We start from the raw sequence: 15,277 nt of genomic DNA on the forward strand, positions 1-15,277 counted from the left end.
ACATGATTTTGTCCAGGTCTTCCTGTGGCCCAAAAGAGACAAACTTCAGAAATCTTGATATTGCTGCATGTTTAAGCAAAACAGGTCCTGGAATTCAGACACTTGGGCCACGTCTACACTACCCACTGGATTGGCAGGTAGTAATCGATCTATCGGGGATCAATTTATCGCATCTCGTCTAGACGCAATAAATCGATCCCTGAATCCACTCCCGTACTCCACCTCGGCAGGAGGAATAAGCGGAGTCGACGGAGGTGCCGCAGCGGTCGACTTGCCGCCGTGAGGACAGCCAGGGAAGTCGAACTAAGGTATTTTGACTTCAGCTACGTGAATCTTGCCTATCTTAGATCGATTCCCCCCTCCCCCAGTGTAGACCAGCCCTTACATTTGAATCTAGATTCCCTCCCCCCCCCCAAAATGATTTCAGAGGCTTTGTAAAATCACTTTACTTCATAGGACCTCATGGCCTGTTTTTCACAGATGCTGAGCACCCGCAGTTCCAGTCCATGGGAACTGCAGGTGCGCAGCAGCACTGAACATTCAGCAATCAAGCTATACTATTCAATTAGTTGGTTATAGCATTTGGCTCCGTGCTGCATTTTAAAAAAAAATAACAGTAAGTTAAAGTGAACAAGTGTCTACATTTATTGGGGGAAATATAATTCCTTAAAGAAATAGGATTTTAATATGTATAAAGTACTCTACTGACCTATTTGTCTCCCCATTTTCACACCTGTCATATACTCAAGGCCAATATTAATCTATCAGAATCATATTTAATTTAATAGTACAAGCTAACATTACTGTGAGGTATTTTATTGCTTATTCAATTGATAATTACGTACTTTGCCTAATGGTGTTAAACAGCAATCCCTGAAAATTGCTATTAGGTGTCAAAATTGGTCCCTTAAAAATGGGTCAAATTAAGAACATAAGAGTTGCCATACTGGGTCAGACCAAAGGTCCATCTCCGTCTTCTGACAGTTATAGTCTTGGCCTTCACAACATCCTCTGGCAAAGAGTTCAACAGACTGACTGTGGGTTGTGTGAAAAATATATTCCCTTTTGTTGGTTTTAAACCTGTTGCCTATTAATTTCATTTGGTGACCCCTAGTTCTTGTGTTATGAGGAGTAACTAACACTTCCTTATTTACTTTCTCTATACCAGTCATGATTTTATAGACCTCTATCATATCGCCTGTAGTCATTTCTTTTCCAAGCTGAAAAGTCCTAGCAATATGATATTTCCTGTCTTATCATCTATCCCTTTCTCAATGATTCCCAACATTCTGTTCACTTTTTTGACTGCCACTGCACATTGAGTGGATGTTTTCAGAGAGCTATCCACGACTCCAAGATCTCTTTCTTGAGTGGTAACAGCTAATTTAGAGCCCCATCATTTTATATGTATAGTTGGAATTATATTTTCCAGTGTGCATTACTTTGCATTTATCAACATTGAATTTCATCTGCCATTTTGTTGCCCAGTCACCCAGTTTTGAGAGATCCTTTTGCAGCTCTTCGCAGTCTGCCTGGGACTTAACTATCTTGAGTAGTTTTGTATCATCTGCAAATGTTGCCACCTTACTGTTTACCCCTTTTTCCAGATCATTTATAAATATGTTGAATAGGACTGGGCCCAGTACTATTTACCTCTCTCCATTCTGAAAAGAGGACCTTTCTTCTTATCCCATGACAGCTTACTTTGCTTAAAAGCCTTTGGTGAGGGACCTTGTCAAAGGCTTTCTGAAAATCTAAGTACACTATATCCAGTGGATCTCCCTTATCCACATGCTTGTTGACTCCCCCCCTCCCAAAGAATTCTAGTAGATTGGTGAGGCATTATTTCCCTTTACAAACACCATGCTGACTGTTCCCCAACAAGTTATGTTTATCTATGTGTCTGACAATTTTGTTCTTTACAATTGTTTCAACCAGTTTGCCAGGTACTGAAGTCAGGCTTACCAGCCTGTAATGGTCAGGGTAACCTCTGGAGCCCTTTTTAAAAATTGGGGTCACATTAGCTATCCTCCAGTCATTTGGTACAGAAGCTGATTTAAATGATAGGTTACAGACTACAGTTAGTAGTTCTGAAATTTCACATTTGAGTTCCTTCAGAAATCTTGGATGAATAGCATCTGGTCCTGGTGACTTATTACTGTTTAGTTTATCAATTTGTTCCAAAACCTCCTCTAATGACACCTTAATCTGGGACAGTTCCTCAGATTTGTCACTGAAAAAGAATGGCTTAAGTGTTGGAATGCTGTGCTGTTTTCCCCACCACATTTAACCACATGTTAAATTTAATTATATTATGGTCACTATTACTGAGCGACCCAGCTGTATTCACCTCTTGGACCATATCCTGTGCTCCACTTAGGACTCAATCAAGAATTGCCTCTCCTCTTGTGGGTTCCAGAACCAGCTGCTCCAAGAAGCAGTCATTTAAGGTGTCAAGAAACTATTTCTGCATCCCATCTTGAAGTGACATGTACCCAGTCAATATGGGAATAGTTGAAGTCTCCCATTATTATTGAGGTTTTTATATTTTAATAGCCTCTCTATTAAGTGCTCCCTGAGCATTCTGTCCATTATTCCCCTGTAGGATTATGGTCAAGGGTGTGTGTGTGTGTGTGATATAGTTGCTTCTTTATTTGAATTCTGTGGTGTCAAGAGATACCATGCAATATTTTCAGATTTTATTAATTAGTTTGATCAAAATCAATCCTCTTTGTAAATTCTTTTAAAAAAAATACTGCTGGCTAATTTTAAGCTGAATTACATTGATTCAGCCATACAACATTAAGAATTCCCTATAAATTACCCTTGACCTCATTATAAATGTCAAGACATGCTCAAAGCTTTCAAAGTACTTAGCTACCATACATTGCATTTGTTAAGAGGGTGGTATATATTATGAAGTGTCAGCCAAAGTTTAAACTGGGTGAACAATTAGTGAAGTAATAATAAGGTTGCAACAGAGTTTCCTCATAAACCCTTAACTTTGACATCAATAAGTAATCATCATGTGTATCTAAAGGTGATATAACTTCATAGCTCATTAGTCTTATTAGAACACAGCTCAGAAAATAGTGATATTTAAAAAAAATGTTAATGCAACTTTAAAGCTGCAACTGCAACTTTCCATCAGCTGCAAATCAGAAATGCAAAGAAAATAGCTAAAGGTTCATATAGTAACATTAGTGTATACACTTTCTACATGTATACTGTTTGATTACTGTATTCTTAAATGTGAGGCTAAATACACTGAGTGTACATATTGTGGTAAAATGTTATTGTGGATAACCTTATTCTAATTTCTTGACATTTATGCATTCAAATTTATAACCCTATATTGACATTAGTATGATGTTTTCCATGTAACTCCCTTGGTTATTTTTTTAAAGGAAAAAAAAGAGGAGGAAATTGTCTGAGTTTAATCAGAGGTTACCATTTTAGACCCCAATTCAGCAATCCATCATTAGAGTGAAGCATGTGTTTAATTATTTTGGTGAATAGGGATGGATTTAAGCATATGCTTGTATGCTTTGCTCACTTGGGGCCTTAATGGACCACACAGACTTAAAAGTTTACAACTTATTGAGATGAATGGGGTGGATGACTGTATATTAATCAGGGCTGGAACTAACCTTTCATTACATGTGTAGTCAACACCTAGCACAATGGGTCCTCCATCTCTGATTGGGAAATCTAGATGATAGTAAAATGAAACAAAACAATTCAATATATTATTAACAACAACAACAACATAATAATAATTGACGTTTCCAATAGGAGTAGTTTAGATGAACACTGGTTTACGTTTTAATGACTATCTTGCAACAGAAATAAGGACTACTTTTACATGAGAGGTCAGAATTTATAAAATCAGCAGAAAGTGGATGAAAGCAGCAAAAATAGAGGTGAGAGCTAAAATCAATTGATCAACCAGTTGCTTTGTGCCCAGAATTTCCTCCGGGTTATGAATTTAAGATAGATATTTTTCCAAGGTTGTTTTCTGGATGTGTTTCAATGAGACATTTACAATCTTCTGTAAGACTTGTCCACATTAGGGATTTTTGGCACAAATTTCCCATTCTTGTTGATACTAGTATAGCCCTAGTGTAGACAAGGTTCCCACTACTGCTGGCATTTTAAACACCATGCTTGTTAGACCTGCTCTGAGCATGGTTAGATGACTATATAAACATGCTGGAGGCTTCATAAGCCTTTTATCCATTACCATTTCCCATGATTGCCACTACAAGTGGACTTTACACCAGTGATACCAACAGTTGGAAAAAATCTAGTGTAGACAACAACAGAGGCATCATACTTCTAGGCACTGCTGCTTGGGAGAGCCACCACCCTTCCCCCAACACTATCTTTAACTCATTTTTTAATTGTTTGGATTTCAAACTGACATTGAGCCTTTAACATCCCTTTTCATTTTGGGCTCGATAGCAACCACTTACCTAGGGAGTGATGGATTCTCCATCATGTGAAATCTTTAATTCAAGACTGGATATGTTTCTACAATATGTGCTAAAGCTCAAATAGTGTTGTGGGACTGAAGAATGAATTACTGAGTGGAATTCTATGGCCTGTGTTATGCAGGAGGTTAGACTAGAGGATCTAATGATCCCTTCTGGTCTTAAAAATCTATGAATTCATGAAAAAACAAAACCACAGCAGTTCACATTCCCAGGAGATACTGGAAGGTTTACTGTATATACCGCATCCATAAAGACTGCACCAATGCCTTTATGATGTTAGACAGGTGTTGACTGAATTTAAAACTTGAAGCTTAAACCAATGGTTCTCAACCAGGGGTACACATACCCCTGGAGGTATTCAGAGGTCTTCCGGAGGGCTGGCGGGGGGAATACATCAACTCATCTAGATATTGGTCTAGTTTTACAACAGGCTACATAAAAAGCACTAGCAAAATCAGTACAAAGTAAAATTTCATACAGACAATCACTTATTTATATTGTTCTATATACTATACACTGAAATGTAAGTACAATCTTTATATAGCAATTGATTTATTTTATTATATGGTAAAATGAGAACATAAGTAATTTTTCAGTAATAGTTGCTGTGACACTTTTGTATTTTTATGTCTGATTTTGTAAGCAACTAGTTTTTAAGTGAGGTGAAACTTGTGGTACGTAGGACAAATCAGACTTCTGAAAGGGGTACAGTAGTTTGGAAAGATTGAGAGCCACCAGCTTAAACCACAAAGACCAACTGCTACAGAGAGTAGGGCAGGTCAATAAATGTCCATCAGAACTGTTTTTTAATAGAAAATTGGATTTTTGTACAAACAAATATTTTCAAGAAAAGTGTCTGATTTCCACAGAAACTTTTGAAAAACCTGAACAACCAAAAAGTGAAATATTTAAATTCTGAAATGTGGCTGCAGTTCACCATGGGAAGTATAGTTTGTTTGCCTCATGATCCCATCTATGGACCAGACTTCATTTCCCATGATGCACTATGGCAATGGCACTGCCAGGGAGCACTGTCTCCACAACCCAAAGAGGAGTGCATAGTGCATCATGAGAGATGTAGTTCAACCAGTTGTGTTATTTAACAGATCATTGTGTGTATTATGGTACATAACATTGTAAAGAGCCTCTTCTCACAGATCTCAGTGAAAACACAGAAGAATCACAGATGGTACCTCTACAAGTAAAACAATTCCTCCCCGTTAAATTAGAAGGCAGTGTGGACTACAAGATACACCACTGGCATGGCACTTATGAGACCTGGGTTCTGTTCCTGGCCCTGCCACTGGCTCCCTTGGTAAGTCACCTCAGTTCTATAACTCAATTTCCCCATCTGTGAGTATAATCAGAGCTGGTTGAATTTCCGACATTTCAAAATTTCCCCACAGATCAAAAATCCTGTAAAAAATTCATTTAAGAAACACTGGCACATGGTGTTCCTGAAAGGAAATAGACTCCCTACCACACCAGCAGCTGTTGACTGAAATTGACATGATTCCTGTCAGGCTGTGGGATTTGGCAACCCAGGAAGCCAGCTGGCCTGGAAGTCCTGGGAGTTCCTAGCCCCAAGGCAGTCTGAATAGCAGGGCTTTCATGGAGCCACAGATCCTGGAAGCCCTGGGGTCTCCAACGCTGAGGCAGTCACTGAACCAGTAAAAGGTGATGCCATTTTAGATTTAATATTGGTAAGTAGAAAGGACCACATAAAAGAACTGCTTGTAGAGGACAACCTTGGTTCGAGTGATCATGAATTAATTCAGTTTAAATTAAATGGAAGGATAAATAACAACAGATCTGCAACTTAGAGTCCTTGTTTCAAAAGAGAAAACTAATTCTCTTAATTTTTTAAAGGAAGTTGACTGGACTGAAGAACTCATGGATCTGAAGCTGGGGGAGGCTTGGAATTACTTTAAGTCAGAGTTGCAGAAACTATGTGGAGCCTGCATCCTGAGCAACATGAAAAAAAAAATGTGTAGGGAAGGGCTGCAGATCAAACTGGATGAACAAGCATCTCAAAGAGATTAAAAGAAAGCAGAAAGTCTACAAGGAATGAAAGAAAGGATGGATCAGCAAGAAAAGCTACCTCTTGGAGGTCAGGAAGTGTAGAGATGAAGTGAGAATTGTCAAAAGCTAAGCAGAGATGGACCTTGCAAAGGAAATTAAAACCAACTGTAAAAAGTTCTATGGTCATATAAATAAAAAGAACACACAGAAAGAAGAAGTGGGCCCACTAATAGTGGGGTGGAGATTTAAGATAATCTAGGTATGGCCCAACACCAAAACGAATACTTTGCCTCAGTTTTTAATAAGAGTAATGAGGCGCTTGTGGACAGTGGCAGGGTGGCTAATGGGAACAAGGATAAGGAAGTATAAATTACTACATCTAAGGTGGAAGTCAAACTCAAACAGCTTAATGGGACCAAATTGGGGGATCTGCTGGGGGGCGGAGGGTGGATAATCGCCACCCAAGAATATTAAAAGAACTGGCACAGGAAATTGCAAGCCCAATAGCAAAGGGTTTTTAATGAATACGTAAACTTGGGAGTCATACCCTATTATTGGAGAACTGCAAAATATAGTACCTATATTTAAGAAAGGGGAAAAAGATGATCCGGAAAACTAGAGGCCCATTAGTGTGACCTCAATCGTATACAAGATCTTTAGAAATTTTGAAAGGAAAAGTAGTTAAGGACATAGAGGTAAATGGTAATTGGGATAAAATACAACATGGTTTTACAAAAGGTAGATTGTACCAGACCAATCTGATCTTGAAGACTGGGATTATTACAAGAACTGAAAGGTGGATAAGGAACCAGTTAAAGTAGGGGTCGGCAACGTTCGACATGCGGCTCGCCAGGGTAAGCACCCTAGCGGGCCGGGCCAGTTTTATTTACCCGCTAACGTGGCAGGTTCGGCCGATCGCGGCCCCCACTGGTGGCGGTTCACCATCCCGGGCCAATGGGGGTGGCGAGAAGCGGTGCGGGCGAGCGATGTGCTGGCCGCGGCTTCTTGCTGCCCCCATTGGCCTGGGTCAGTGAACCGCGGCCAGTGGGGGCCGCGATCGGCCAAACCTGCTGCGTCAGCAGGTAAATAAAACTGGCCCAGCCCGCCAGGGTGCTTACCGTGGCGAGCCATGTGCCGAACGTTGCCGACCCCTGGGTTAAAGAGAAGACAACAACGGTCATACTAAAAGATAAATTGTCAGGCTTGAGGTAGGTTACCAGTAAAGTTCCTCAAGTATCAGTCTTGAGACCAATCTCACTTAACATTTTCATTACCTTGGCACAAAAAGCGTAAGTATGCTAATATCATTTACGGATGACACAAAATTTGAGGTACTGCTAATATGGAGGAGGACAAAAATATCATGTAAGAGCTGGATGACCTAGAAAACTGGAGTAATAGAAATGGGATGAAGTTTAACAATGCAAGGTCAGGCACTTAGGGACTAACATCAAGAATTTTTGCTATAAACTGGAAATCTATCAGTTGGAAGTGACAGGTGAGGAGAAAGCCTTAGTGTATTGGTTGATCACAGGATGACTATGAGTAATCAATGTGATGCAGCTATGAAAAAGGTGAATGCAATCTTAGAAGGCATTAGGCAAGGTTATTCTAGTAGAGAAAGGAAATGTTATTACCATGGTACAAGGGATGGTGAGATCTCAAGTGGAATACTGTGTGCAATTCTAGTCTCCCATGTTTTAGAAAGATTAATTCAGACTGGAACGGGTCTACAAAAGGGCTTCTAGGATGATCAGAGGAATGGAAAACCTACCTTCTAAGGTGAGACTCAAAGAGCTTGGCATGTTTAGTTTAACCAAAAGAAGGCTGAGAGGAGATATGATTGCTCTCTATAAATATGTCAGAGGGGAAGGCAATAGCATACGTCCTGCCAAGACTGCTGTTAGCAAATATCTCCAATGACTAGAGAGGTTATCCTAGTTTAGGAGGGTTCTCAGTTACTACAGATAATTATTTTCCAGGTGTCTGGCTGATGGGTCTTGCCCACAGGCTCAGGGTCTAACTGATTTCCATATTTGGGATCAGGAAGGAATTTTCCCCCAGGTCAGATTGGCAGAGACCTCGTATTTTTGTATTTGTTTTGCCTTCCTCTGCGGCCTGGTGTACAAGCCACTTGCTTGGTTTGAAGAGTAAATGGTGGATTCTTAGATCTTGAAGTCTTTAAATCAAGATTTGAGGACTTCAATAATTTAGCCAGAGGTTATGAGCCTATAACACGAGAGGGAGGGTAAGCTTCAGTGGCTGAGCTGTGGAGGAGGTCAAACTAGATTATTATGATTGTCCTTTCTGGTCTCAAAGTCTGAGTCCACATGGCAAGGCTTCCCTGGAAGCTGTAGACACTGGAATCTCTTCCCAGGACTCACAGGCTCCTATGTCCATGGCAGGGAGGCTGGGAGCCCTGGCTTGAGCCAGGCGTTTCCAAACATCTTGCCACTCTAGGAGGAGGGGAACTGCACAGGTTGAAGAGGTGAGATGCTGCTTAGTCTGAGATAATCCATTCTTTCAAGTGAAGACATCGCCTTTCAAGGAAGGAGTACAGGAGCGGTTCCCAGTCATTTTTTTTGTGGAGGAAGAGAATCCAGTCAGCTGATCCTCTAGAGCAGAGGTTCCCAAACTTATTTGGCCTACCACCCCCTTTTCAGAAAAAAAAATTACTCAGCGCCCCCCTGGAAATCTACCTTTTTTAAGCGAACAAACAGAAAGATGCAGTGACAAATTTGCGTTCTTTTATGTATCTATATTTCTACCTATGTTCTACAATATAATAAAGAAAGATGTATTATTAGAATATCGCCCACGACATCAGGTATACAGTGGTTTTTGTGTAAGATGGCAAAAGACAACCAAACTAAAATACTAATGAAACTAATAAACTGGGTTTTGTTCTTTGCTCAGCATTAAGGCCCGGCTTGACAAAGCCCTGGCTGGGATGATTTAGTTGGGAATTGGTCCTGCTTTGAGCAGGGGGTTGGACTAGATGACCTCTTGAGGTCCCTTCCAACCCTGATATTCTGTGATTCTATGATTAGATATATGTATTTGATATTAAATTGTCAAATATCATACTAAATTTATCAAGAAATAATTAATTTAAAAATAATCAATATGCAACTAAAAATCAATTAATAGTTTTAATTTAGTTTGCCCTTATTTAAATAATTGTTCCTTATTAACACACGCCTTATTTACCAATTAACACAGATGATTCGATAGATATAAATAAATGTTAATAGTTAACAGTTTTTTTACGATTTCATTCCCCTGTTTTCGTTAATATTGTAATAAAAATATGACAAATATATTGACTGTACACTTCAAATAGTAGTGTACTGACACAAGCCTGCTACGATTTTATTATTAGTAAGCACTAGAGACACAGAAACGTATGGTAGATATGTAAGAAAATGTATAAAAATACTCATGTGTAAATTGCTGTTTTATTGAAACAACAATAATACAATTTGCTTTGTATGTGATCCATAAAGATCGAAGGTATCGAATATAAATAATTTTTTAAATACTTATTGCACTATTGTTAACTGCTTTTTACACAATTCAGAAACAATCTAAATTAGATTTCATACATGTCGCCTATTTATAGTATCGTATTGTAAACAAGTCATTACACGCACATATTCCTGCCGATGCATGCTGGACTTCCCGACAATGCGTGACACGCTCGCCTGCGAACACTTGCTTGTTAAGAGCTGTTGGCGGACTTGACACCCGATCGGTTATAATTTGTGAATTTATTTGGAAAATAAAGTAATCACTACAACTTTAACTCTGTTACACAACAGATGAAACATGTCCGAACGGTTTTTCAAAATTTTCTTATATTCTCTTCTTTCTTTATGCTTCCACCGCCCCCTTATTTTTATTCAACGCCCCCCAATTGCACCCGAGGCTACTACTGCCCCCCTGGATTGTTCTAGCGCCCCCCAGGGGGCGGTATCGCCCACTTTGGGAACCTCTGCTCTAGAGCAACAGAAAATAAGTCCTGAATGGTTTCCTGTTACTAAATTGCTTGACTGTCATAAATGTTGGCCGATAAAGGTCAGAATAAAACAAAAATTGGAACTATGTCCAAAATGAAGAGTAGACACTGGAAATGTGATGTAGGAACAATGATTATGATGTTTATTGTCAATGTCTAGCTTTAAGCTGAGGGGGTAATACACTACAGCTGTTTCCTGGAAAGTTTGCCTTCTCTGGTTTGCATTTGCCACTGTGTTGTTGGTTGCTTTGACTGACATCACTGCCATGTTGCCCCCTTGCATTCCCACTAGCCTTTTGAAACAAATTGTATTTGTGTGGAATTACTGGAGTATTTCATTAGGCTAGTGGAGGAGGATACAATCTATATTCTTCTTCACTGCCACTGAGTTTAGAAAAATGTTGTGCACAATGTTCAACAAACGGCCTTGAATTTTCAAGGACTGAGTGGTTCTGTAAATAAAATAATGTCCATTTTGACACTAAAAATTATTTGTAGTGTCTTAGGCTACATTTGTATACACTAGCAAGTAAGTATTATTTAGAGAGCCTGCAGCTACACTTCATAAGCAGCATGGAGTGCAAGTGAAGAGGTGACATTGGTTTATGCTATCATAATATTGAGAAGGTAAGGTAATATATTTTAAATAAGAATTGACATGAAACCTCTATGATAACCGTATCTCTGCTTATATTAAAGTAGATCATTCTTATACAACATATTCCTCAAGGCTCATAAAGACACAGTAATACCAAACATTATGCAGTATTTTGAAAACGCTATTTACTTAAGATGTTTTCTGCTTTTATTATCTAAACTCCTTCCTTTAGCGAAAATCCCAATGGCAGATTGAGTTACATGTAAGATCTCATTACAAGAAGCCTGTATTAGAAAATCTGATAGTGATAGTTTCAACAATGCCACTTTTTTATTATCTGTCAGTTGGCTGCTACAAGATCTGTGCAATTTTTCTGCCATCAAATTCTGGCAGGTGGCTGGAAACAAATCAAATACCCCAAATACACCTCTCAATGTATGCACTACTGCAGTGCATAAACAGTATCAGTGTATGTGTGTTCATAGCCTGCTTGAACGTGCCATTCTTGTTAAATGGAGGATATAAGTTGTGCAGAAGAAAGTGTACAGGGGCCATTATCCAGACAGGATGGCCAAAAACATGGATGCCTATAAACCTGCTACAACCTTCTGTGAGGTGAATCCTAGCGGCTTGCAGAGCAGTCATTCTATGATATCTAGCCTAAAGAAGCCAGTTTCTAGTCTTTCCTCCTGGAGGTCATCATTTTTCTAGTGTGCACGTATATCCAGCACCAACTAGATTTACCCTGATTTGCTCTTGGCAAATATTACTTGGTAACTGTAAGGAGGGGCCAGGGCCTCCATGATCCCCACGATATTATAAAGAATTCAAGCTCCAAACCCACATATCCGGACTCATCCATGAGGAAGGCCACCTCCTGTCTGCTGCTACCCAGGCTCCCATTAGCAGTACACAGTCACTACTTATCTCCTCCTGGGCTACCCCCTACTTTCAGCTCTTTTGAGGCGAATGGTTTGAGGGTAACAACATTCAAGTTTGGGACTGCATATTGTATACTCACAGATCTGAGAACACTGACGGTGGGCCTGCCACAGAGCTGTCTCCTCCTTCTCCTGCAATGCCCTCCACAAAACTTTCCTTTTCCATGATGCCTACAAAAAAACTTGATAATGGTTAGGCTGCTGGTGTGCAGAGACCCCTGCTGACCAGTATTCTGTGTTCATCTGTTCTCTCTCATGTTGTACTTAAGCTGTAATCCCTTTGGGGCAGGGACCATCTTTTTATTCTGTGTTTGTACAGCATCTAACACAATGGGATCCTGGCCCAACAGTGCTACAGTTATACAAATAATAGTAATAGAGCAGTGCCTCACTGAATTTGCTCTGGAGGCTTCAACACTCCTCTTCCTCACACTCTACAGCTTACTAACCTGAAGTGGGGTACACGGAGGTTTTTCCATAGGCTCCTGGAGTGGGGAGAATACAATGATGGCTCTGCTATCCCCTTCTGTGGATTCAAGGGTCTTTATCATTGATAATATTTTCTGCAAACTTTCTAAATAAACAAGCATGCTGCTTTTCTTTTTGAAAGAATGGGGGTATGAGCATGAGGTTGTTAGATAAGAGCTAGTGCAGGGGAGCCATGAGCTAGGATCCATCTTGCTGAAATCAGGTGTCAATGTGCCAGCAATAGCCTGTATGTCTTGAAAGCTTGTCTCTCTCACCAACAGACATTGGTCCAATAAAAGACACTCCTCTCATCCACCTTGTCTCAGCAATCATGAGGATAGTTGGCAAACAATTTAACATGATAAACTATCAAGTTTATGAGTTGGATATCGGACAAAATTTTCCAACTTCTCTGCCATGTTACTGATCATGGGTTATTTGAACACCACTAGCTGCAACGAATCCTTCTGCTTATGAGTGTCTCTGTTTTCACATATAGATCGTTGACATCTCAGAGAAGCCCATTTATGCAGGAAGTAAAACAGATTTAATGAACCATGGAAAATACATGATTGTTCAGCAGTGACCATAATAATAATGATGTACAGATAATAGCTGGCTATGTACCTGTAACTGAATTGCTTCAAATTTATCTCCTCTTTAGACATTTTCCCCACTCAGCAGCAGTAACAGAACAAAAGAGCTGTATATCCCACAAATTTGCTAATAAAAATTAACATTGCCTGCAAACATTGCCAACATCACCTTGCACTGGTGTACTGACAACATTCTTTTTGAAGTAAGTATAACCAGCTAACCATCTATGTTTGACTAGGGTAAAAGCTCTAGGTCTTGTTCTTTGAGTGCCTAAAGTCTTCCGTGTATTAGCAAGTCCTACCCTGTGAATGGCATCACTTTGGGGTCATCCATACCAATCTATCACAATAGCACTGAAGTCCAGGGTACGAGTTTCTTGCTCAAGGCTAGATTGTGACTTGGAGTAAAATGCCTGCACAAGAGAGTGAGAACCTCCATTCCTGCCTGGACTCAGTTTGTGAGCATTGGGATACAGTATAGGAAGGCAGGAAGTGGATTCGTCCCCCCTCCCCTCCCCCATACACTTATATGCTTGTCAGAAATTACTTCCTCCTGGGGGCAAGGAGAAATAATGGCTCAGAGATGTGTCTAAAGTCAAAATCTAAATCCTTACATAAGAATACAGAAACTGAAGATCTCAGGCAACACCAGATCAACAAAGCAATGAAAATTGAACTGTTTCAACAATCAATAAAAAATCTAAGAGATTACACAATCATCCTAGGTATCCATTTCCAGCACTGGTTACAGTAAATGTTAGGACAATTAATTTTTAAAAGTTATACATTTTCACAAGTAAATTAGGAGACTGAGGTTCCTAAGTGCCTTTTAAAAATGGAACTTAGGTTCCTAAGTCTCTTAAAGTCCTTTTGAAAAAATTATCTATAGTCTTAGATTTAATTACACGCCTGAGCTTTGATTCCCTTTTCTTTAACTTTTTATACAATACCGTAATAAATAAAAATCAACAGAGAAGTATTTTTTCAAAGCCAACTGCTGAAATTAATGGAATAGAATATGCATTTTAAATATCTCCTTAATTGAGAGGATTTGTTTGGGGAATTTTAGTCTCTTTGGGGTTTGTGTAAATCAAACAGAAAATCGAGATAAGAACTTCAATGATCATTTCCAATGAGAAAAATAATCCCTGTATCTTTTTACGTGTTTCCCACATCACTGAAAGGATATGCATCGCTTCTTCCATAACTGGAAAGTTTTGAGGTCTGCAACATATCGTGTATGACAACATTTTGGTTTCAGGTAGAGATGAGCAAATTAATATTCTCAAGTATTGTGGATTCAAAAGTTCAACTCAAACTCTAAAAGTATTAGGTTCAAATTCCACTTAAGAAGAACTATGAATATAGGAGGAGAAAGTAGGTTGAAAAAAAAATCCAATAAAAATAGTATACCCATATCTGTCTACACACACAATATAATACAAACATATAAAACATACATATAACAATATCAAATATATGACAACTACGTTAAAAGAGCATTACGGTTGCATGGTTAAGCACTCAAAACTTAGGAAAGAGCACAATTAGGGGTTCACACAACACTGTAATTCTTCTCCCTCATATATATGCACACATGAGAATAGTTTTTAATTACATCAGGGCATCCTATTTCTCAAATAGAATATTCATTTTTCCTGTAAACTCAGGTATACATTGATTATTGTTAATCTGTAGGTATACTATTTTCATGTGCACAGTGGTCCAATTCAAGGCCTAGATTCTCAAACCCAGTTACAGCCCTTTGTGCCACTCATATGGCATGAAAGGGCTCTAACCCAGCCAAAATTTCTCAAGCAGAACATTCCCTGGGTTTAGTGGAACTCTCTGCTGGTGCATCTGTGCCTCCCCTCCCCAGATAGGAGACATATTGGTGGTAAAAAGGGGATGAGGCAGAGCGACACTATGCTATATCTATCATCCCCTGGCATACAAACTAGTCAGGTGTAATCAGAGCTGTCCAATAGCAGCTCTGATTGGTGTTGGGGCCAGGGATCCCATTCAGAATCAGGGAGCCAGAACAGGCTCCCTGACATCTCCCTTTTCCACCCATTTCTCCCGCACCAAATGGAGGCACAGGAGGGTGGCTGCCCAGAAGACTTTATATGATCATTCTC

Source organism: Trachemys scripta, chromosome 1 (assembly GCF_013100865.1).
Source record: "Trachemys scripta elegans isolate TJP31775 chromosome 1, CAS_Tse_1.0, whole genome shotgun sequence".
Lineage (NCBI taxonomy): Eukaryota > Metazoa > Chordata > Testudines > Emydidae > Trachemys > Trachemys scripta.